Source organism: Rhinopithecus roxellana, chromosome 1 (genome assembly GCF_007565055.1).
Source record: "Rhinopithecus roxellana isolate Shanxi Qingling chromosome 1, ASM756505v1, whole genome shotgun sequence".
In the NCBI taxonomy this organism is placed as follows: domain Eukaryota; kingdom Metazoa; phylum Chordata; class Mammalia; order Primates; family Cercopithecidae; genus Rhinopithecus; species Rhinopithecus roxellana.
Genome location: NC_044549.1, coordinates 90,467,507 through 90,493,271, shown reverse-complemented (window position 1 = coordinate 90,493,271; position 25,765 = coordinate 90,467,507). Strand labels below are relative to the sequence as shown.

The following is a 25,765-nucleotide window of genomic DNA, read 5'->3' as shown; positions in this document are numbered from 1 at the left end:
TCACCGTGTTAGCCAGGATGGTCTCGATCTCCTGACCTCGTGATCTGCCCGTCTCGGCCTCCCAAAGTGCTGGGATTACAGGCTTGAGCCACCGCGCCCGGCCTCTTTTCTTTCTTTCTTTCTTTCTTTTTTTTTTTTTTTTGAGACAGAGTCTCGCTCTGTCGCCCAGGCTGGAGTGCAGTGGCACCATCTCAGCTCACTGCAAGCTCCACCTCCTGAGTTCACGCCATTCTCCTGCCTCAGCCTCCCGAGTAGCTGGGACTACAGGTACCCGCTACCACGCCTGGCTAATTTTTTGTATTTTTAGTAGAGACGGGGTTTCACCCTGTTAGCCATCTCCTGGTCTCCATCTCCTGACTTTGTGATCTGCCCTCCGCCGCCTTCCAAAGTGCCAGGATTACAGGCATGAGCCACCGCGCCCGGCCTTCTTTTTTGTTTGTTTGTTTTTGTTTGTTTGTTTCTGAGATGGAGTCTTGCTCTGTCGCCAGGCTGGAGTGCAGTGGCGTGATCACGGCTCACTGCAACCTCTGCCTCCCGGGTTCAAGCGATTCTCCTGCCTCAGCCTTCTGAGTAGCTGGGTCTACAGGTGCATGCCACCACATCCAGCTAATTTTTGTATTTTTAGTAGAAATGGGGTTTCACAATGTTGGCCAGGATGGTCTCAATCTCTTGACCTTGTGATCCATCTGCCTTGCCTCCCAAAGTGCTGGGATTAATTTTTGTATTTTTAGTACAGACAGGGTTTCACCACGTTGGCCAGGCTAGTCTCCGGACCTCAGGTGATCTGCCCGCCTAGGCCTCCCAAAGTACTGGAATTACAGGCGTGAGCCACCAGACCCCACTAGCAAATCATTCTTGTTTGTGATCATGCATTTATCTCCAATTTCCTCCCCAACCCTATTTATTACTGTTCTCCCCAGTGCACCCACCAATCCATCCAAGCAGGTTTATTTACTGCCCCCCATATACTAAGCTTCCTGTGTTTTATTCCTGTTTGTACCTATTCTCCAAGACAAAAAAAGAGAGAGAGAGAAACCTAGGATTTTTTTTTTTTTTTTTTTTTTTTTTTTTTGAGATGGAGTCTCGCTGTGTCACCTGGGCTGGAGTGCAGTGGCCGGATCTCAGCTCACTGCAAGCTCCGCTGCCTCCCGGGTTCACACCATTCTCTGGCCTCAGCCTCCCAAGTAGCTGGGACTACAGGCGCCTGCCACCTCGCTTGGCTAGTTTTTTGTATTTTTTAGTAGAGACGGAGTTTCACCATGTTAGCCAGGATGGTCTCGATCTCCTGACCTTGTGATCCGCCCATCTCGGCCTCTCAAAGTGCTGGGATTACAGGCTTGAGCCACCGCGCCCGGCCTGAGAAACCTAGGATTTTAAAACTGTTTCAACCTTCCTTCCTTCCTTCATGAAGATTTCTGCAACAGCCACTCCCATGGCTCTGTGTATACTCAGTACTTTTAAATAATAGATCTGTTTTAGCATTTGAGCTGTACACTAATTGTTTTGTTTGTATTAATTCGTCAATTTGGAGGCATGGTCAATGTTTGCTATTCCTTAGGATTGTTTATGTCAATGCTCCTGAGTAAGACTGGCTTATAATTGCCGAGACCAGCTTGGTTGGGGAGCCCCCAATCCAGGGCACTAGAGGAATTAAAGACATGCACACAGAAATATAGAGGTGTGAAGTGGGAAATCAGGGGTCTCACAGCCTTCAGAGCTGAGAGCCCTGAACAGAGATTTACCCACATATTTATTAATAGCACACCAGTCATTAGCATTGTTTCTACAGATATTAAATTAACTAAAAGTATCCCTTATGGGAAACGAAGGGATGGGCTGAATTAAAGGAATAAGTTGGGCTAGTTAACTGCAGCAGGAGCATGTCCTTAAGGCACAGATCACTCATGCTATTGTTTGTGGCTTAAGAATGCCTTTAAGCGGTTTTCCACCCTGGGCGGGCCAGGTGTTCCTTGCCCTCATTCCCATAAACCCACAACCTTCCAGCTTGGGCGTTATGGCCATCATGAACATGTCACAGTGCTGCAGAGATTTTGTTTATGGCCAGTCTTGGGGCCAGTTTATGGCCAGATTCTGGGGGCTTGCTCCAAACATGTAATTTTTAGTATACTTAATATTTGTTTGGTTTTGATATTAAGATCATAGTGTTCTCATAGAATTTACTGGAAAGTAGCCCCTTATGTCAATTGTATGGGGGTATTTCTTAAAAATTAGAATGACTTTGGTATTTAGTCAATAACACCATTGGTGTGTGTGTGTGCGTGTGTGTGTGTGTGTCAGAGACACAGAAACAGAGGCACTTCTTAACTAATGATTAAATTGGGAGGCCAAGGTGGGCAGATCATGAGGTCAGGAGATCAAGACCATCCTGGCTAACATGGTGAAACCCCATCTCTACCAAAAATACAAAAAGAAATTAACTGGGCGTGGTGGTGGGCGCCTATAGTCCCAACTACTTGGGAGGCTGAGGAAGGAGAATGGCGTGAACCCAGTTGGAGGAGCTTGCAGTGAGCTGAGATGGCGCCACTGCACTCCAGCCTGGACGACAGAGCAAGACTCCGTCTCAAAAAAAACGTATATAGTAGCTATTGAGCTACTTAGAATTTCCATTTCTTCAAAAATTGATTTCTTACTGTTATATTTTTAGGGTATTGTCTACTTGGTACACATTTTCAAATATATTAGCATCAGTTTTTCACAATATGCACTTATTATCTTTTAAAGTAACTTCTACCTCTATAGTTATGTCTATTAATTTCAAATATGAGTTTTTGTGTTTTTTCTTAGTCTCATTGAAGATTTGTATATGATACTTTTCTCAAAGAACCAACTGTTAGCTCTGTTACTTCTCTCTATCATTATCTTTTCTTCTGTTTCATTCATTTACCTGTTTGTCCTTCCATTCATGTTCTTTGGGTTTATTCTCATTTTTTCTAACTTACGTTGGGTATTTGCTTCATTTTCATCTTTTCTTATTTTCTAATGTACGTAACTAAAGCTACAGATTGCTCTCCATCTTTTGTGTGGCATCTCACAGTTTTTCATTTGCACAATTTTAATCTTTTGTTAGTAAGTATTGTCTTTCTTTTTTTTTCCCCTTTTTGAGACAGAGTCTCGCTCTGTCCCCAGATTGGAGTGCAGTGGCACGATCTAGGCTCACTGCAAGCTCTGCCTCCCAGATTCATGCCATTCTCCTGCCTCAGCCTCCCGAGTAGCTGGGATTACAGGTATGCGCCACCACACCTGGCTAATATTTTGTATTTTTAGTAGAGACGGGGTTTCACTGTGTTAGCCAGGATGGTCTCGATCTCCTGACCTCAAGTGATCCGCCTTCCTTGGCCTCCTAAAGTGCTGGGATTACAGGTGTGAACCACCACGCCTGGCCAGTATTGTCTAACTTTCATTATGATTTATATAGGCATTTGAGTTTAGAAAAATGCTTTTTTTAAAAATTTTTTTGAGATGGAGTCTTGCTCTGTCACCCAGGCTGGAGCACGGTGGCGCGATCTTGGCTCACTGCAAGCTCCACCTCCCAGGTTCACGCCATTCTCCTGCCTCAGCCTCCCAAGTAGCTGGGACTACAGGCGCCCACCACCACGCCCAGCTAAGTTTTTTTGTATTTTTAGTACAGACGGGGTTTCACCGTGTTAGCCAGGATGGTCTCGATCTCCTGACCTTATGATCTGCCTGCCTCGGCCTCCCAGAGTGCTGGGATTACAGGTATGAGCCACTGTATCCGGCCTTTTTTTTTTTATTTTTGAAGACAGAGTCTTGAGCTGTCACCCAGGCTGGAGTGCAGTGGTGCAATCTCGGCTCACTGCAACCTCCACTGACCAGCTTCAAATTATCCTCCCACCTCGGCCTCACAGGTAGCTAGGACTATAGGTGTGAACCACTATGCCCAGCTAATTTTTTGTAGAGACAATGTTTCACCATGTTGCCCAGGCTGGTTTTGAACTCCTGAACTCAAAGTGATCCACCTGCTCAGTCTCCCAAAGTGCCGGGATTACAGGTGTGAGCCACCATGCCCAGCCAGCATCATTGCTTCTTGACTCCTCATATGTTTCCTTACCCCAGGCTCCCTTCACTCTACTCCAGCCTGCTGTGCTACACACAGGAGCAGCTACTGAAAGCCAGAGCTCGTTGGGCTGATTCCTCAGGCCCTCCAAGAGCTTGGCCCCACATCCCTTCCGAGGGTCCCACAGCCCAGGTCTACCTGTTTGCTTGCCACACCTGACTTCCCTTTCTATCTTTTTTATTATTATTGTTATTATTTATTTTATTTTGTTTTATTTTTTTGAGACAGAGTCTCTGTCTGTTGCCTAGGCTGGAGCACAGTGGCACGATCTTGGCTCACTGCAACCTCCACCTCTTGGGTTCAAGCGATTCTCCTGCCTCAGCTTCCTGAGTGGCTATGACTACAGGCATGTACCACCATGCCTGGTTAATTTTTGTATCTTGAGTACAGACGGGGTTTCACCATGTTAACCCAGCTGGTCTCAAACTCCTGACCTCAAGTGATCCGCCCTCCTTGGCCTACCAAAGTGTTGAAATTACAGGCGTGAGCCACTGCGCCCAGTCTTCCCCTTCTATCTTAACCTGCTTCACCACACTTTCTCAATCCCCAGCTCCTGGAAGGGGCATCCCTCTTGTATTGTGTGACTCGACAACTCCTCAGGAGACTAGCAGCAAACACCTGACTGGAGGGACAATTCAGAGAAGGGGCTGAGTCACTCCGATTTTTTTTTTTTTTTTTTGAGATGGAGTTTCACTCTTGTTGTCCAGGCTGGAGTGCAGTTGTGCGATCTTGGCTCACTGTAACATTCACCTCCCAGGCTCAAGCGATTCTCCTGCCTCAGCTTCTCGAGTAACTGGGATTACAGGCATGCACCACCACACCCAACTAAGTTTGTATTTTTAGTAGAGATAGCGTTTCTCCGTCTTGGTCAGGCTGGTCTCGAACTTCCAATCTCAGGTAATCCGCCCGCCTTGGCCTCCCAAAGTGCTGGGATTACAGGCATGAGCCACCGCACCGAGCCTTTTAAATCAAATCTTCACTAGGCATGAAGGCTGCAGCAAGAGATGGTATCCAGGTGACCGGACGCAGTGGCTCATGCCTGTAATCCCAGCACTTTGGGAGGCTGAGGCTGGCGGATCATGAGATCATGAGATCGAGACCATCCTGGCTAACACGGTGAAACCCCGTCTCCACTAAAAATACAAAAAAATTAGCTGGGCGTGTTGGTGGGCGCCTGTAGTCCCAGCTACTTGGGAGGCTGAGGCAGGAGAATGGTGTGAACTCAGGAGGCGGAGCTTGCAGTGAGTGGAGATCGCGCCACTGTACTCCAGCCTGGGCGACAGAGCAAGACTCAAAAAAAAAAAAAAAAAGAGATGGCATCCAGGCAAATCAGCCCCAGGTGTTGCTCAAAAGAAAAGGAGACTCCACTTCACCCCAACCAGGATGACTAGAATCAAAAGGACAGACAACAAACTTTGATGAGCATGTGGAGAAATTAGAATGCTTCTACACTGCTGGTGGGAATGTAAAGTGGTGCAGCCACTTTGGAAACAGTGTGACAGTTCCTCAAAGAGTGACACACATGACCTTGCAGTCCCATTCCTATGGGATTTACTCTGCTGGTGTAGACAGTGATCTTTGGTTCAGGAGCTGCTTTCTCCTCCCCCCTGAAAATCATGGTCAGCTTTTGATTTTTATTTTCAAACCTTCTTGGTAATCGATTTTAAAATCATGAAGGCAGGCCAGGCGTGGTGGCTCATGCCTGTAATCCCAGCACTTTGTGAGGCCAAGGCAGGCAAATCACCTGAGGTCAGGAGTTTGAGACCAGCCTGGCCAACACGGTGAAATGCTGTCTCTACTAAAAATACAAAAAATTAGCCAGGCATGGTGGTGGACACCTGTAATTCCAGCTATTTGGGAGGCTGAGGCAGGAGAATTGCTTGAACCCAGGAGATGGAGGTTGCAGTGAGCTGAGATCACACCACTGCACTCCAGCCTGGGTGACAGTGAGACTCCATCTTAAAAAATAAAATAAAATAAAATAAAATAAAATCATGAAGCCACAGAAATACAATATATTTAGTCTGGTCTTATGCCTTTTGCTCTGAGGAAAGACCCATCTTCCATTTCCCATGACAGTGTTTACCCAGGACTTCTTGGGGTGTCCTAATTTATTGTTGAGCAACTCAGTTTCATTGTTTGAAACCTGCTGGTTAAACAACTGATTCAGGCCGGGCACGGTGGCTCACGCGTGTAATCCCAGCACTTTGGGAGGCCAAGGCGGGCAGATCACCTGAGGTCAGAAGGTCCAGACCAGCCTAGCCAACACGATGAAACCGCCATCTCTACTAAAAATACAAAAATTAGCCAGGCGTGGTGGCGCACGCTTGTATTCCCAGCTACTCAGGAAGCTGAAACATAAGAATCGTTTGAACCCAGGAGGCAGATGTTGTAATGAGCTGTGATTGTGCCACTATACTCCAGTCTGAGTGACAGAGTGAGACTGTCTCACAACAAACAAGCGACTATCTCAAAACAAACAAACAAGCAAACAAAAAAAGCTGTTCAGATTCCATCCTCTGGAGTGATGCAATTTGGAAAAATACTGATTTTATATGTTGAGGGTGTCATGTTAAAGTCCCCATATTCAGTGGAGCACATCAGAGTTCATGTTAATTTTGACATTTGTGCTCATATAAGTAGAGGGGGTGCTATGGTCTGAATGTTGGTGGCCCTCCAGAATTCATGTTAGACCCTAAGACCCAAGGTGATCGTATTAAGAAGTAAGGCCTTTGGGGGAGTGATTAAGCCATGAGGGCAGGGGCCTTGGGAATGGGATTAGGGCCCTTAGCAAAGTGGCTGAAGGGAGCCACCTTGCCACCCCTTCCGCCACTTGAGGACACATAAAAGGCGCCATCCAGAAGCATGACCCTCACCAGACACTGAATCTACCGAAGCCTCGGTCGTGGACTTCCCAGCCTCCAGAACAGTGAGCAATAAACTTCTGTTTTTTATCAATGACCCAGTCTAAGATACTTTGTGACAGCAGCCCAAGGGAACTAGACAGAGGGGTCAACTGAAGACTTAGGAGGGGCTCTTCACTTTAGGAGGAGGTGTTTAACTGTGTGATTTGAGTTGAATAAGGAACGGCAGGTGGGTAAGTGTGAGAAGCAGGGATGATGAGGAAGAACAGGAAGGTCACTCTAGTAAATACAGTGTCACTGGCAGAGAAGAGATAGAAAAGGCGAGGACACTGGACAGGCACTGATTTTGGCAGTGAGAAAGTTGTGGCTAGTGAAGGTATTGCAAGGGCAGAAATGCGGTATGTGGTTGAGGCTGTCACTGCACTACGCATCATTCACACTGAGGGGACTGGGAGGAGCCATGGGAAGGATAGAGAGGAACCGCAGGGAGCTCATTTTTAGCCCAGCTAAATGGGAGGGAGAAGGCCGCCATCTCTGTCCATGGGACAGCTTGCGGCTTCTCATCTGTCCTTTCCTTTTGTTTCCTTTTTTTTGGAGGGGGTGGGGAAACAGGGTCTTGCTCCGTCACCCAGGCTGGACTGCAGTAGCACAACCGTGGCTCACTGCAACCTCTGCCTCCCAGGCTCAAGTGATTCTCCTGCCTCAGCCTCCCGAGTAGCTGGCATTACAAGCGCATGCCACAACGCCCGACTAATTTTTGTATTTTTAGTAGAGATAGGGTTTCACCATGTTGGCCAGGCTGGTCTTGAACACCCGCCTCCCAAAGTGCTGAGATTATAGGCGTGAGCCTCCACGCCCAGCCTGTCCTCCCTTTTTGACCTCCATAGTCCCGCCGGGGCCAGATTATTTTGCTCAGTTGTAGCTTGCTGTCCTGATATAATCTGATGAACAAGATGATTTCGTGAAAGATGAATACTTCCAACAATAACTCCTCACTCTGAAAACAGGTAGGTAGAGGAAAACAATGTATCATGCCTTTTAAGTAGGGATTGTACCACTTGAAAAGTAGGGAGGATATCTAACAGGTGAGTGCCAGTAGAAGGAATATATTCAAAATGACTGAAATAAAAAATACTTTTGCAATCCTTAATGAAAACAAAGGATTCAGGTAGAGATCACCAATGATGCCAAAACCATAGGTGAGAGAGGTGGGTGGGAAATTGAAGATCCACATGACACCAAAGTATCACCCCACAGAGCACTTCCTAATCACGGAGGCTGGGGGAAGGGGAGGGAAAAGAATGTTTATGATGGAGTGATATGGCTGTGACTACCTTAATACCATGACTAAACTTATCTAATAGTGGAACAATCAGACATTATGAGGTACCTATGCACTATTCTTGTCAAAAACATTTAAGTGCCTGTAGACACAGCACTGTGGGGGGCCAAGGTGGGTGGATCACTTGAGCCCAGGAATTGGAGACTAGCCTGGGCAACATGGGGAAACCCCATCTTGAAATGTATCTGTCGGGGCACGGTGGCTCACACCTGTAATCCCAACACTTTGGGAGGCAGAGGCAGGTGGATCATCTGAGGTCAGGAGTTTGGGACCAGCCTGGCCAACATGGTAAAACCCTGTCTCTACTAAAAACACAAAAATTAGCTGGGTGTGGTGGTGCGTGCCTGTAGTTCCAGCTACTTGGGAGGCTGAGGCAAGAGAATTGCTTGGACCTGGAAGGTGGAGGTTGCAGTGAGCCGAGATTGCACCATTACACTCCAGCCTACATGACAACAGGGAAATGCTGTCTATAAAAAATATATATATTTATATGTATAATATATATTATATATAATATTTTATATATATTTTATATAATATATATTATATATATAACATATTATATATTTTATATATAATATGTTATATATATAATATATATTTTTTGATGTATGTGCTCAATACTCAGTCAGATTTAAGTAATCCTTCATTGTCTTTACATGATTCCTTCCCATTTTTGTGTGTGTTGTGGGGGAGGGTGATAAGACTTCAATAAATTAAGAACAATTGTGAGGGGGCGGGGTTTCTAGTGAAGAATAAGGAACAGTTTGCTTGGTGAACTGCCTTGAGGGAGGGGAGCTTGAAAGGGAATGGAACATTTGGTAAACATTCTTTCCAATTGTTTGAGAAGAGTTAGCAGAAAACTTTGAAGTTCCCAGTTGTCCCTTATCTTCCCACACAGCAGCCATAGCCTTTTTCATCTTTAGTCTTCTCTTTCTTTTGGAGACAAGTTGTCACTCTGTTGTCCAGGCTGGAGTGCAGTGGCGCAATATGTCTCACTGCAGCCTCAACCTCTCAAGCTCAAGTGATCATCCCACCTCACTCTCCCGAGTAGTTGAGACTACAGGAATGCACCACAACGCCTGGCTAGTTTTTGTTTGTTTGTTTGTTTGTTTGTTTGTTTGTTTGAGACGGAGTCTTGCTCTGTCGCCCGGGCTGGAGTGCAGTGGCCGGATCTCAGCTCACTGCAAGCTCCGCCTCCCGGGTTCATGCCATTCTCTTGCCTCAGCCTCCCGAGTAGCTGGGACTACAGGCGCCCGCCACCTCGCCCGGCTAGTCTTTTGTATTTTTAGTAGAGACGGGGTTTCACCGTGTTAGCCAGGATGGTCTCGATCTCCTGACCTCGTGATTCACCCATCTCGGCCTCCCAAAGTGCTGGGATTACAGGCTTGAGCCACCGCGCCCGGCCTACGCCTGGCTAGTTTTTGTATTTTTTAATAGAATTGGATTTTCACCGTGTTGCCCAGCCTCGTCTCAAACACCTGGGTTCAAGTGATCTTCCTGCCTCAACCTCCCAAAGTGCTGGGATTAGAGGCATGCAACATTGTGCCTGGCCAGGTGAAAATAATCTTTAATAAAACTTGTTTTTGAAAGCAGCTTTAGGTTAACAGAAAAACTGAGTAGAAAGTACAGAGTTCACGGCCGGGCACGGTGGCTCACACCTGTAATCCCAGCACTTTGGGAGGCCAAGGTGGGCGGATCTCGAGGTCAGGAGATCGAGACCATCCTGGCTAACACGGTGAAACACCATCTCTACTAAAAATACAAAAAATTAGCCAGGCGTGCTGGCAGATGCCTGTAGTCTCAGCTACTCGAGAGGCTGAGGCAGGAGAATGGCGTGAACCCGGGAGGCAGAGCTTGCAGTAAGCCAAGATCACGTCACTGCACTTTAGCCTGGGCGACAGAGAGAGACGCCATCTCCAAAAAAAAAAAAAAGTATAGAGTTCACATATGCAGCCTGCCTTCACTCGTGCACAGCCTCCCCCTCTACCCACATCCCCGCCAGACTGGTGCATTGGTTACAATGGAAGAGCCTATGGCGATTTCACAATCACTCAAAGCCTGCCGCTGACCCACACTTGGCATTGCACGTTCTGTGAGTTTGGACAGATGGATAATGTCATAATCCACCATTACAGTATCCTTCAGAATAGGGTCACTGCCCTAAGAACTCTCTGTGCTCTGCCTATTCATCCGTCCCACTTTATTTTTTGAGACAGGGTCTCACTCTGTTGCCCAGCTCACTGCAGCCTCCAACTTCTGGGCTCAAGCCATCCCCCATCTCAACCTCCTAAGTAGCTGGGACTACAAGGTGTGTACCCCACGCCCAGCTAATTTTTGTATTTTCTGTAGAGATGGGTTTTCGCCACATTGCCCACACTGGTCTTGAGCACCTGGGCTCAAAAGATCCTCCCCGTTTGGCCTCTCAGAGTACTGGGATTATAGGCATGAGCCATCTCTCCTGGCCAGATTTTTTTTTTTGAGACGGAATCTCACTCTGTTGCTCAGGCTGAAGTGCAGTGGAGTGATCTCAGCTCACTGCAACCTCTGCCTCCTGGGTCCAAATGATTCTCATGTCTCAGCCTCCTGAGGAGTTGGGATTATAGGTGTGCACCACAACACCCAGCTAATTTTTGGATTTTTAGTAGAGACAAGGTTTTACCATGTTGGCCAGGTTGGTCTCGAACTCCTGGCTTCAAGTGATCTGCCAGCCTTGATCTCCCAAAGTGCTGGGATTACAGGCATGCCTGTCCTCAGCGAGATTTTTGTATTTCTGTCAAAAACATCATTGGGATTTTAATAAGAGTTGCACTGAATATGTTATTTTGCAGAGCTTTGTATTCTAACATTAGTAACTTTTAAAATCAATAAACATTTTTCATGTTTAGGTCTTCTTTAATTTTTTTTTTTTTTTTTTTTTTGAGAGTCTTGCACTTCACACGGGCTGGAGTCAGTAGTGCAATCTCGGCTCACTGCAACCTCTGCTTCCTGGGTTCAAGTGATTCTCCTGCCTCAGCCTCCCGAGTAGCTGGGATTATAGGCGCCCACCACCACACCTGGCTAATTTTTTGTATTTTTAGTAGAGACAGGGTTTCACCATGTTGGCCAGGCTGATCTCGAACTCCTGACCTCAGGTGATCCACCTGCCTCAGCCTCCCAAAGTGCTAGGATTACAGGTATGAGCCACCATGCCCGGACAATGGAATTGCTTTCTTAATTTCCTTTTCAGATTGTTCATTGTTAGGGTAGTGTATAGAAATGGAACTGATTTTTGTGTGTTGATTTTGTAGACTGCAGCTTAGTTGAATTAGTTTTGAAAGCTGAGTGTGCCAGTGTGTGTGTGCGAAATCTTTAGAGTTCCCTACATATAAGATCATATCCACTTTTGAGGTTGAGGAGATGGCACCATTCAAACACGGAAGAGTACAGTCCTGAGACCCAGGGGTATAAAGGCTGCTGTGAACTTGGAATCCTCACCTCAGGCCTTAGGCTGAGTTTCCTGGTCACAGAAGCTCAGTGGCTTCTCCATGAAGCTCAGGATGGATCCCAGCAGGTCCACTGTCTTGGGAGTAACTGAGAGGGGGCTGAGCATCTTAAAAGGAACAGTGAAATGCCTTCAAGCGCGAAAACACATCCCAGGCAGAAAAGCCTCAACTGCCTGGGCCCACTGTGCCAGGCTGCACCCCACCCTGGCCAAACACCTCTGCACCTCTTTGCAGGGGGAAAAGAAAAAAAAGATCATGTCACAGGCTAACAGAGATAATTGCACTTCTCCCTTTCCAATCTGGATGCTTCATTGCTTTTTCTTGCCTAATTGTTCTAGCTAGAATTCCATTACTTTGCTGAATAGAGGGGGCAAAAGTGGATGTCCATGTCTTGTTCTCGCTCCTAGAAGGAAAGTCTGCAGTCTTTCACCAGTGAGTTTGATGTTAGCTAAGGGTTTTTCATATATGGCCTTTATTATGTTGAGGTAGTTTCCTTCTACTACTAGTTTATTGGGTGTTTTTATTATGAAATAGGTGATGAATTTCATCAGATAATTTTCTACATCAATTAAGGTGATCATGAGTCTCTTTCCCCTGCAATGAATGATTTTTTAATGTTGAGAAATCCTTGCATTCCAGGAATAAATTCCACTTGATCATCCTATATAATCTTAATAATATGCTGCTGAATTCGGTTTGCTGGTATTTTGTTGAGGATTTTTGCATCAATGTTCATAAGGAGTTAGTCTGTGGTTTTCTTTTCTTAGACTGTCTTTGTCTGGCTTTGGCACCAAGGCAATGCTGGCCTCATAGAATGAGTTAGCAAGTTTTGGGAAAAGTTTAAGAATCGGTGTAAGTTCTTCTTTTGCTGGGTGAGGTGGCACGCACTTGTCGTCCCAGCTACTGAGGAAGCTGAGACAGGAGGATCATTTGAGCCCAGGAGTTCAAGTCCAGCCTAGGCAACAAACAGAGATGCCACTTCTAAAAACTGGAGCAGGGGGGCCGAGCGCGGTGGCTCACACCTATAATACCAGCACTTTGAGAGGCCGAGGCGGGGGAACCTGAGGTCAGGAGATCGAGACCATCCTGGCTAACACGGTGAAAACCCGTCTCTACTAAAAATACAAAAAAAAAGAAAAGGGGGGCGTGCAGGGGGATGTTTGGTTGATTTCACCAGTTGATGCCATCAGGTCCAGAGCTTTTCTTTGTCTGGAGTTTTTAGATAATTGATTCAATCTCCTTGCTAGTTATGAGTCTGTTCAGATTTTCTATTTCTTTGTGATTCAGTCTTAGTAGGTATGGCATTTCTAGGAATTTGTCCGTAGCACCTAGGTTATCCAAGTTTTTGGCATACAATTGTTCAAAGTACTCTTTTTTTTTTTTTTTTTTTGAGACGGAGTCTCGCTCTATCCCCCAGGCTGGAGTGCAGTGGCCGGATCTCAGCTCACTGCAAGCTCCGCCTCCCGGGTTCACGCCATTCTCCTGCCTCAGCCTCCCAAGTAGCTGGTACTACAGGCGCCCGCCACCTCGCCCGGCTAGTTTTTGTATTTTTTTAGTAGAGACGGGATTTCACCGGGTTAGCCAGGATGGTCTCGATCTCCTGACCTCGTGATCCGCCCGTCTCGGCCTCCCAAAGTGCTGGGATTACAGGCTTGAGCCACCGCGCCCGGCCCAAAGTACTCTTAAAATACTTATTATTTCTGCAAAGTAATGTCCTCACATTCATTTATAATTTTATTTTATTTTTATTTTTTGAGATGGAGTCTCGCTCTGTTACCCAGGCTGAAGTGCAGTGGTACGATCTCAGCTTACTGCAACCTCTGCCTCCCGGGTTCAAGCGATTCTCCTGCCTCAGCCTCCCAAGTAACTGGGACTAGAGGCATATGCCACCATGCCCAGCTAATTTTTGTATTTTTAGTAGGGACAGGATTTTTGAGGTCTGTCTTCTTTTTTTTTTTTTTTTTTTTTTTTTTTTTTTTTTGAGACGGAGTCTTGCTCTGTCACCCAGGCTGGAGTGCAGTGGCCGGATCTCAGCTCACTGCAAGCTCCGCCTCCCGGGTTCCCGCCATTCTCCTGCCTCAGCCTCCCGAGTAGCTGGGACTACAGGCGCCACCACCTCGCCCGGCTAGTTTTTTGTATTTTTTAGTAGAGACGGGGTTTCACCGTGTTAGCCAGGATGGTCTCGATCTCCTGACCTCATGATCCGCCCGTCTCGGCCTCCCAAAGTGCTGGGATTACAGGCTTGAGCCACCGCGCCCGGCCCTGTCTTCTTTTTGAATGTAGGTATTTATAGCTATACATTTCCTCCTTAGCACTGCTTCCTCTGTACCTCATAGGTTTTGCAATGTTGTATTTTCTTTTTCTAATTGTGTTTCTAATCCTGTTTTCTTTTTCTTTTTCTTTTTTCATAGACAGAGGCTAACAAATCCTGCCTCAGGTTTATTTGTACAAACAGCACAGGAGGACCCTAGCCCCATGCAGATGGCAGCCTGGAGGGGGGGGTGGGGGTCGCACCAGTCCTTCTGTCCTCATGTTGGCAGACAGAGATACCTACTCTGTAGCCTTTGTAGTGGCCTGGGCACCTTTGGGAGACTGAGCTGGAATTGAAGCTGGAGGTGCAGCCTGGGCCTTGGTTTGATCAGCTGGAGCCCCTTGGCAATGCGAGCACAAGCACGCTTCCCAAGCTTGGGGTGGGCAATGTAGGCAAGTTGATTAAGCTTGCGGCTGACACCCTTTGGGATCTTGGGCTTAACCTCCTTGGGCTTTACGAGGGCCTTGACAGCCTCGGCACGTGCACTCATGGCCTTGCCATTGTTGGCCTGCATCTTCTTTAGGCCCTTCTTGTTGTGCTTCTTGGCAAAGCGCATGTTCCTCAGGAACTTGGGGTCCACCCCCTTAAGAGATTCGTATCTTTGTGATCGGGGTTTCTTGATACCATTTCTGTGCCATTTTCGGGACTGGTTGTGTGTGGTGTGGTTCTTGGACTTGGCCATGTGTGCACCTTTAGCTGTGGCTCCCGAAGCCCTAATCCTGTTTTATTTTTTTGAGACGGAGTCTCACTCTGTTGCCCAGGCTGAGTGCAGTGGTGCGATCTCAGGTCACTGCAAGCTCCGCCTCCCAGGTCCACGCCATTCTCCTGCCTCTGCCTCCCAAGTAGCTGGGACTACAGGTGCCCGCCACCACACCTGGCTAATTTTTTTGTATTTTTAGTAGAGACGGGGTTTCACGTGTTAGCCAGGATGGTCTCAATCTCCTGACCTCGTGATCCGCCCACCTCGGCCTCCCAAAGTGCTGGGATTACAGGCGTGAGCCACCGTGCCTGGCTCTAATCCTGTTTTCTTTCTTTTTTTTTTTTTTTTTTTTTTTTTTTTTGAGACGGAGTCTTGCTCTGCCGCCCAGGCTGGAGTGCAGTGGCCGGATCTCAGCTCACTGCAAGCTCCGCCTCCTGGGTTCACGCCATTCTCCTGTCTCAGCCTCCCGAGTAGCTGGGACTACAGGCGCCCGCCTCATCGCCGGGCTAGTTTTTTGTATTTTTCAGTAGAGACGGGGTTTCACCGTATTAGCCAGGATGGTCTCGATCTCCTGACCTCGTGATCCGCCCATCTCGGCCTCCCAGAGTGCTGGGATTACAGGCTTGAGCCACCGCGCCCGGCCTCTAATCCTGTTTTCTAATTGCCCTTGTGAGTTCTTCTTTGACCCATTGGGAGAGATGGATGAACAGGCAGAGCACAGAGGACTTTTAGGGCAGTGACGCTATTCTGTGTGATGCTGTAATGGTGGCTAAGGGTTGTGATAGACTGTGCGACAGCAAGAGTGAGCCTGAGTGGAAACTGAGAATGCTGGGTCATACTAAGGTGTCCTGCAGGCTCCTCAAGTGTAACAAACACACACTCTGGTGGGGAGGTTTCTAGAGGGCAGAGGCTTGGGGCAAGGAGGGACACGGGAACTCTACTTTCTACTCAGTTTTGCTGTGAACCTAAAACTCCTCTAAAAATTATAAAGTCTATGAAAAAAAATGCATTGGTCACGGTGGCTCACGCCTATAATCCCAGCACTTTGGGAGGCAGAGGTGGGCAGATCACCTGAGGTCAGGAGTTCGAGACCAGCCTGGCCAACATGGTGAAATCCCGTCTCTACTAAAAATACAAAAATTAGCCGGGCGTGGTGACAGGCACCTGTAATGCCAGCTACTTGGGAGGCTGAGGCAGGAGAATCACTTGAACCTGGGAGGTAGAGGTTGCAGTGAGCCGGATCATGCCACTGCATTCCAGCCTGGGTGACAAGAGTGAAACATCGTCTCAAAAAAAAAATCATTGTCTCCCACTCCCACCTTTGAGAAACAGTAGATGCAATGTATCTCATGCAATGGCCCCTGGGAGCCGGGATCTGGGCTCCTGGTCTGGGCTGTACATCCCACCCCTCTCCCAGCCTCTATCTCCTCAATAAAATGGGGACAGCCACCTCTCTTCTCGCTCCCTCACAGTGGTGCATTAATCTCAGGCACAGGCCCAATAAATACAGATACAGCTCTCCCTGTCCAAGTGGGAGAAGCCTGAAATTGCCTCTCATAAACTCAAGCAACCCTTCCCTGGGCTGCTACTGAGATGCCCGGTCAGCCTGCAAAGCCTGGCTGCAGCCATCACAACTTTCATGCCCATGTTGCAGGGCTATGTTAAGGACCCACACAGGCCTGACATAGCCCTACACAACAGACGTGTAACACAGGCCATGTTTTCATTTTCTAATTGCCATATGAATAAGTAACAGGTGAGGCCAGGAGCAGTGGCTCACGCCTATAATCCCAGCACTTTGGGAGGCCAAGGTGGGTGGATCATGAGGTCAGGATATCGAGACCATCCTGGCTAACACAGTGAAACCCCATCTCTACTAAAAATACAAAAAATTAGTTGGGCATGGTGGCGGGCGCCTGTAGTCCCAGCTACTCAGGAGGCTGAGGCAGGAGAATGGCCTGAACCCGGGAGGCAGAGCTTGCAGTGAGCTGAGATCACACCACTGCACTCCAGTCTGAGCGACAGAGCGAGATTCCGTCTCAAAAAAAAGAAAAGAAAAAGTAACAGGTGAAATTAATTTTTAATAAACCTTGTTTTTGAAAGCAGCTTTAAGTTCACAGCAAAACTGAGGAGAAAGTACAGAGTTCCCATACACGCCCTGCCCCAAGCATGCACAGCCTCCCCCTCTACCCACATTCCCATCAGACTGGTTACAAGGCAGGTGCCTGCAGTGACCTCACAGTCACTCAAAGCCCACAGCTGACATGAGGGCCCACACTTGACATCACACGTCCTATGGGTTTGGACCGAGGGGTAATGTCACACATCCACAATTATAGTACCATTAAGAACAGCATCACTGCCCTAAAACTCCTCTGTGCTCTGCCTATTAATTCCCCCTCAACCCCACTTTTTAAATTTTTTTATACAGGGTCTTGCTATCACCCAGGCTAGAGCGCACTGGTACGATCACAGTTCACTGAAGCCTCAAACTCCTGGGCTCAAGTGATCCTCCCATCTCTGCCTCCTAAGTAGCTGGGACTACAGGCACATGCCACCACATCCTGCTAATTTTTGTTTTGTTGTTGTTGTTTTAGATGGAGTCTCACTCTGTCGCCCAGGCTGGAATGCAGTGGTGAGAACTCGGCTCACTGTAAGCTCCGCCTCCCAGGCTCATACCATTCGCCTGCCTCAGCCTCTTGAGTAGCTGGAGCTACAGGCACCCGCCACCACACCCAGCTAATTTTTTGTATTTTTAGTAGAGACGGGGTTTCACCATGTTAGCCAGGATTTTCTTGATCTTCTGACCTCGTGATCCACCTGCCTCGGCCTCTCAAAGTGCTGGGATTATAGGCATGAGCCTCTGCGCCTGGCCCACATCCTACTAATTTTATTTTTGTAGAGATGGGGTCTTGCTACACTGCCCAGGCTGGTCTCAAACTCCTGCACTCAAGTGATCCTCTCATCTCGGCCTCCCAAAGTATTGGGATTACAGGCATGACGCACCACATCCAGCCTCATCCCTGTTTAGTTTTTTTAATTTTAATCCTTATCTTAAAAGCCATATTTTTAGAAAGTAACAGTTTATTTCATTTATTTTTCTTCTCCTTTTCACAGGTGTTGAACAGTTTATTTTACTAATGCATGTGGTTTACCCCAACACATCCCAAATATCATGATTTCAACATGTGGTGCTGGCTGCATTTTCAGAGCTTGCAGTCATACGTCTTAGTCTGTTGGGGTTGCTGTGACAAAATACTGTAAATGGGGTCTCTCCAACAACAGCAATATAATGTTCACAGTTCTGGAGGCTGGCAGTCCAAGATCAGCTGCATACTGGGTGTCTGGTGAGGGCCCGCTTTCTGGGTCATGCCTGCCATCTTCCCACTGTCATCACATGGTGGACGGGGCGAGGGAGCTCTCTGGGGCCGCTTGTATAAGGGCACTAATCTCAACCACAAGGGCCCCACCCTCATAACCACATCACCTCCCAAAGGTGCCACCTCCAGATGCCATCGCCTTGGGGATGAGGTGTCAACACATGAGTTTGGGGGGACACAGATATTCGTTCACATAATGAGTGGCTCCAATGCTGGCCTGCCTCTGAGGCCTGGCCTCCTGGTGGAGGGCTGCGCAGGCACAGGGCTCTCATCCACTGGGGTCCCTGTGGACACCTGCCACCCCTGCCCAGGCTCTACTTGGGAGTTGGCAGGTACTGAGTCCTCTTGTAACCTTCTTAAGAAAGTCCCTCCTGGGCCGGGCGCGGTGGCTTACGCCTGTAATCCCAGCACTTTGGGAGGCCGAGGCGGGCGGATCATGAGGTCAGGAGATCGAGACCATCCTGGCTAATACGGTGAAACCCCGTCTCTACTAAAAATAGAAAAAAATTAGCCAGGCGTGGTGGCCGGTGCCTGTAGTCCCAGCTACTCAGGAGGCTCAGGCAGGAGAATGGCGTGAACCCAGGAGGCGGAGCTTGCAGTGAGCCGAGATTGTGCCACTGCACTCCAGCCTGGGCGACAGAGCGAGACTCTGCCTCAAAAAAAAAAAAAAAAAAAAAAAGTCCCTCCTGGCCAGGTGCAGTGGCTCACTACAGTAATTCTAGTACTTTGGGAGGCCGAGTTGGGTGGATAACTTGAGACCAGCCTGGTCAACATGGTGAAACCCTATCTCTACTAAAAATACAAAAATTAGCAGGGTGTGGTGGCAGGCGCCTGTAATCTCAGTTACTCAGGAGGCTGCAGCTGGAGAATCGCTTGAACCCAGAAGGCAGAGGTTGCAGTGAGCCGAGATCACGCCATTGTACTCCAGCCTGGGAGACAGAGTGAGACTCCGTCTCAGAAAAAAATAAAATAAAAAAAAGGAAGTCCCTTCTCTCACAGCTCAGGGCTGATAACACAGCAAGAAATGCATCCTGGGGAAGAGAGAGCAGCCTGGCCTAGTCTGGCGTGGGAAGGCTGGCTTCAGCCATCAAAGGCAGCTCCCACACCTCAGGCCCCAGGGCCTGGGGCTTGATCCCTGCATCCCCTCTCCGGCTGGCTGAGCTCTATGCCACAGGAGTGAGACTCCACCCTCCCAGCACTCCCTCACAAGCAGACCGGGCCACATCCCACCTCCGCAGAGCCCCACTCCCCTGGGGCCTGCTCTGAGTCAGGACCCACATGGGAAGCAGGTGCAGGCCATCCCAACACCTTCCCAGAGGCTGCAGGCAGCTCAGGCTGGTTTTCCTGTGACCAGTGCAAGTGTTCTTTTAAGTTATCTGACTTCCTTCCGGGGCATTCTGAGCCCACCCATAGCTTTTGGCATGCCTTTGAGGGACACAAAGAACCACAACAGCCACCAATTCTGTGTCCTCATCTGTAAGGCACCCCCCTTGCCTTCCTCATAGGGGTGTGTAATGCTGGATGAAAAAGCCTATTAGAAAGTGTCTGTCAAAGGCTGGGCACGGTGGCTCACGCCTGTAATCCCAACACTTTGGGAGGCCGAGGCAGGGGATCACCTGAGGGTGGGAGTTCGAGACCAGCCTGGTCAACATGGTGAAACCCCGTCTCTACTAAAAAATACAAAAAAATTAGGCAGGTATGATAGCACGTTCCTGTAGTCTCAGCTACTTGGAGGCTGGGGCAGGATAATTGCTTGAACCCAGGAGGCAGAGGTTGCAGTGAGCCAAGATCGTGCCACTGAACTCCAGCCTGGGTGACAGAGTGAGACTTCATCTCAAAGGAAAAAAAAAAAAAGAAGAAGAAAGTGTCTGTCAAAGGGCCTGTGTGGTGGCCCGTGCCTATAATCCCAGCAGTTTGGGAGGCTGAAGTAGGTGGGAGAATCCCTTAAGCCCAGAAGCTTGATTTTTTTTTTTTAATTCTTATTTTGTTATTTTTATTTTCTTATCTTGAGCCCAGGAGTTTGAGACCAGCCTGGGCAACATTGTGAGACCCCATATCTTAAAAAAAAAAAATTAGTCAGGTGTGGTGGTGCACACCTGTAGTCCCAGCTACTCAGGAGACTGAAGTGGAAGGATCCTTTAAGCCTGGGAGGTTGAGGCTGCAGTGAGCTGTGATTGTGCCACCGCACTACAGCCTGGATGACAGAGCAAGCAAAAAAACACATTAGTGGCTGGGCACAGTGGCTCACGTCTGTAATCCTAGCACTTTGGTAGACCAAGGTGGGCAGATTGCCTGAGCTCAGGAGTTTGAGACCAGCCTGGGCGACATGGTGAAATCCCGTCTCCACTAAAATACAAAAAATTAGCCGGGCATAGTGGCGGGCACCTGTAATGCCAGTACTCAGGAGGCTAAGGCAGGGGAATTGCTTGAACCTGGGATTTGGAAGTTGCAGTGAATCGAGATTGGGCCACTGCACTCTAGCCTGGGCAACAGAGCAAGACTCTGTCTCAAAAAAAACAACAAAAAAAACACACACACACATTAGGAAAAGGTTCACACCAAACTCAAAGTGGAGACTGGGGAGGGAGTGAAAACTGGAAGCAGGCAGTAAAGGGGAATTTACTTTTATCCCTTTCATTTCTCAAACAAGAAAGACAGGAAACCTATACATATATATATTGTTACACAATGACTAATTCTGATGGTAGGAATGTGGGTAGTCATTATATTATTCCTTTTTTTTTCTGTGTTCTTTTACTTTCTAAATAAAAATACCTTCCCTTTAATGTTAGTTGTAACTTAGAGAACTACTGTTATGCCCTCATCTTACAGACTGGTAAACTGAGGCTTAGGAAAAGGGGACTGGTTTAAGGTCACGGAGACCAGGCTAGAACACAGGGGTTCCAAGCCCAAAAGCGGGATGCTTTTTGCTATCGTGGCCACACAGAAGCGCTCTCCCTTCTTTTTTTTTTGAGACGGAGTCTCGCTCTGTCGCCCAGGCTGGAGTGCAGTGGCCGGATCTCAGCACACTGCAAGCTCCGCCTCCCGGGTTTACGCCATTCTCCTGCCTCAGCCTCCCGAGTAGCTGGGACTACAGGCGCCCGCCACCTCGCCCGGCTAGTTTTTTTTTTTGTATTTTTTAGTAGAGACGGGGTTTCACCGTGTTAGCCAGGATGGTCTCGATCTCCTGACCTCGTGATCCGCCCGTCTCGGCCTCCCAAAGTGCTGGGATTACAGGCTTGAGCCACCGCGCCCGGCCGCGCTCTCCCTTCTAAGGCTGTCTCTGTACCTTGCAGCTTTCCAGGATGGGCCTTAGAAAAACCCTGTAGGTGTCCCTGGAGATTCAGGCCGGCTCTTTCCCAGGCTGAGAATGAAAGATCTGTCCAGTTGAATGCAATTCCAGAATGTTTCTGTTTCCCAGATCTTGGGAGATGAGAATTACATCTACATGGAAGGAGGGTGGGTAATTTTTCTTACACGGTGGTTCAACAAACTGAGCCAGGCAGAAAGACAGGGAGTGCAGGAGAAGAGAGGAAAGGTGAGGGCAGGCAGGAACAGCTGGTTTCTGGAGAGCACTGAGCTATCTAAGTACTGTTTTTTTATTAAAAATAAGTGTGCTGGTGGCCGGGCGCAGTGGCTCATGCCTGTAATCCCAGCACTTTGGGAGGCCAAGGCAGGTGGATCACAAGGTCAGGAGATCGAAATCATCTTGACTAACACGGTAAAACCCTGTCTCTACTAAAAATAAAAAAAATTAGCTGGGCGTGGTGGCAGGCGCCCGTAGTCCCAGCTACTCGGGAGGCTGAGGCAGGAGAATGGCGTGAACCCGGGAGGCAGAGCTTGCAGTGAGCTGAGATTGCACCACTGCACTCCAGCCTGGGCGGCAGAGCGAGACTCCATCCAAAAAAAAGAAAAAGAAAAAACAAGTGTGCTGGTGTAGTGTGATGATTAACTATGTATCAACTTGACTGAGCCACAGAGTGACCAGATTTTTGGTCAAATATTAATCTGGCCATTTCTCTGAGGGTGTTTTTGGATGAGATTAGCATTTGAATCTGTGGCTTGGGTAAAGTAGATGCCCCCTAATGTGGGTGGACCTCATCTAATCAGGTAATGGCCTGAACAGCACAAAAGCCTGAGCAAGACAGAATTCCCACTCTGGGCCTCACAGTCATCGAGTGGGGATATCAGTGTCCCTGCCTTCAGACTCAAGCTGAAACATCGGCACTTCTGGGTCTAGAGCCTGCTGGCCTTCAGACTAAAACTAAACCATCACCTCTCCTGAGATTCCAGCCAAATGCACCTCTTAGGACTTTCACCTGAAGTGAAAGTGAAGCCAGGTCAACAGCTCCACAGCCCAATTTATAATCACCCGATGGGTTCCTCCTGCCCACTGCACAGATAAAACCAATCCACTAGGACTACGGTATTGCAGTAAATAAATAATTACGTTGACACGAGGCCAGCCACGCCACTGCACCACCGGAGAGATGGAGTTATTACTCAAATCAATTTCCTCCAAAATTCCCAGGCTAGGATTTCTCAAGTGTAGTTTGGCTGCCAGGAGGCTAGGGGAATGGGTGCTGCTGACTCGTTGGGGATGCAGTGACAGGGGTGTGGGAAACGGTCCTCATGCACTGAGTCTGCTTCTGGGTAGGGGCCACAGGACCAGTAGAGCCAAGAGTTAAGGGCCCTGGTAGGGTAATCCGGCCATCAGAAATGCAACAGCCTGAAAAGACATCTCCAAAGGCCAATCTTAGGTTGGACAGTCGTGAACTGGAGAAGCTGCAAACACTGTGACCTCTGGAAAAACCCCTGGTAATCAGTTACCTCTGACCCTTAGCAGAATTCAAGCCCCTCTACTCCCCCAACCTGGTGGCCTTTCATTAACTCTATGAAGTCAGTTTAGTTTGGGGGAAAGGCAATTATCATTTAGACTACAAACTAAGTTTCTCCCAAAGTTAGCTTGGCCCAAACTCAGGAATGACCAAGGACCGTTTGGAGGTTAAAGGCAAACTGTGGGTTGGTTAAATCAGTGTCAGGCCTCGGAACCCAAGCTAAGCCATCGTATCCCCTGTGAGCTGCATGTATACATCCAGATGGCCTGAAGCAAGTGAAGAATAACAAAAAAAAAGTGAAAGTGGCCGGTTCCTGTCTTAACTGATGACATTCCACCATTGTGATTTGTTTCTGCCCCACCTTAATTGAGCGATTAACCTTGTGAAATTCCTTCTCCTGGCTCAGAACCTCCCCCACTGAGCACCTTATGACCACGCGCCCCCCGCCCCTGCCCGTAAGAGGAAAACCCCCTTTGAGTGTAATTTTCCACTATCCACCCAAATCCTATAAAACGGCCCCCCCCCTATCTCCCTTCGCTGACTCTTTTCAGACTCAGCCCGCCTGCACCCAGGTGATTAAAAAGCTTTATTGCTCACACAAAACCTGTTTGGTGGTCTCTTCACACGGACAAGCATGAAATTTGGTGCCGTGACTCGGATTGGGGGACCTCCCTTGGGAGATCAATCCCCTGTCCTCTTGCTCTTTGCTCCATGAGAAAGATCCACCTATGACCTCAGGTCCTCAGACCACCCAGCCCAAGGAACATCTCACCAATTTTAAATGGGGTAAGCGGCCTCTTTTTACTCTCTTCTCCAACCTCTCTCACTATCCCTTAACCTGTTTCTCCTTTCAATTTGGCACCACACTTCAGTCTCTCCCTTCTCTTAATTTCAATTCCTTTCCTTTTCTGGTAGAGACAGAGGAGGTACATTTTATCTGTGAACCCAAAACTCCGGCGCCAGTCACGGACTCAGGATGATAGTCTTCCCTTGGTGTTTAATCACTGCGGAGATGCCTGCTTGATCCTTCACCCTTAGGGGCAAGCACCACTTTCCTGGGGGGCAAGCACCCCTCACCCCCTCTCTCCATGTCTCTACCCTCTCTTTTCTCTGGGCTTGCTTCCTTCACTATAGGTGACCTTCCACCCTCTATTCCTCCTCCTTCTCCCTTAGCCTGTGTTCTCAAGAACTTAAAACCTCTTCAACTCACACCTGACCTAAAACCTAAATGCCTTATTTTCTTCTGCAATGCCACTTAACCCCAATACAAACTCGACAGTGGTTCCAAATAGCCAGAAAACGGTACTTCTGATTTTTCCATCCTACAAGATCTAGATAATTCTTGTCGTAAAATGGGCAAACGGTCTGAGGTGCCTGACGTCCAGGCATTCTTTTACACATCAGTCACTCCCTAGTCTCTGTTCCCAATGCGATTCATCCCACCAGATTCTCCTTCTTTCCCTCCCGCCTGACCCTCAGTCCCAACCCCAAGCATCCCTGAGTCTTTTCTTTTTTTGTTGTTTTTTTTTTTGAGACGGAGTCTCGCTCTGTCGCCCAGGCTGGAGTGCAGTGGCCGGATCTCAGCTCACTGCAAGCTCTGCCTCCCGGGTTCACACCATTCTCCTGCCTCAGCCTCCCATGTAGCTGGGACTACAGGCGCCCGCCACCTCGCCCGGCTAGTTTTCTGTATTTTTTAGTAGAGACGGGGTTTCACCGTGTTAGCCAGGATGGTCTCGATCTCCTGACCTCGTGATCCGCCCGTCTCGGCCTCCCAAAGTGCTGGGATTACAGGCTTGAGCCACCACGCCCGGCCCCCTGAGTCTTTTCAATCTTCCTTTTCTACTGACCCATTTGACTTCTCCCCTCCTCCCTAGACTGCTCCTCAGGTCGCTCCCCACCAAACTCAATCAGGCTCCAATTCTTCCTCAGCCTCTGCTCCTCCACCCTATAATCCTTCTATCACATCCCCTCCTCACAACCGGTCGGGCTTACAGTTTCGTTCTGCGACTACCCCTCCCCCACCTGCCCAGCAATTTCCTCTTAAAAAGGTGGCTGGAGCTAAAGGCATAGTCAAGGTTAATGCTCCTTTTTCTTTATCCAATCTCCCTCAAATCAGTTAGCATTTAGGCTTTTTTTCATCAAATATGAAAACCCAGCCCAGTCCATGGCTTGTTTGGCAGCAACCCTGAGACACTTCACAGGCCTAGACCCTGAAAGATCAGAAGGCCGTCTTATTCTCAATATGCATTTTATTACCCAATCTGCTCCCGACACTAAATCTCCAAAAATTAGATTCCGGCCCTCAAACTCCACAACAGGGCTTAATTAACCTCGCCTTCAAGGTGTACAATAATAGAGAGGAGGCAGTTAGACAGCAACGCATTTCTGAGTTACAATTACTTGCCTCTGCTGTGAGACAAAACCCAGCCGCCCCTCCAGCACACAAGAAATTCAAAATGCCTAAGCTGCAGCAGTAAATCACTCCTACAGGACCTTCTCCATCAGGATCTTGCTTCAAGTGACAGAAATCTGGCCACTGGGCCAAGGAATGATCGCAGCCTGGGATTCCTCCTAAACCGTGTCCCATCTGTGCAGGACCCCACTGGAAATCAGACTGTCCAACTCGCCCGGCAGCCACTTCCAGAGCCCCTGGAACTCTGGGCCAAGGCTCTCCGATTCCTGCCCAGATCTCGGCTTAGCGACTGAAGACTGATGCTGCCCGATCGCCTCGGAAGCCTCCTGGACCATC

At 48.3% G+C, this 25,765-nt stretch overlaps 1 pseudogene across 1 annotated transcript; it reads right to left on the bottom strand.

Annotated features, from left to right (window-relative positions):
* Positions 1-14,337: 14,337 nt before the first annotated feature.
* On the bottom strand, positions 14,338-14,807 carry LOC104667171 (annotated as a pseudogene). The gene has a single exon (XR_748647.1). The product of XR_748647.1 is annotated as a 60S ribosomal protein L29-like (transcript).
* Between the last annotated feature and the right edge of the window lie 10,958 nt (positions 14,808-25,765).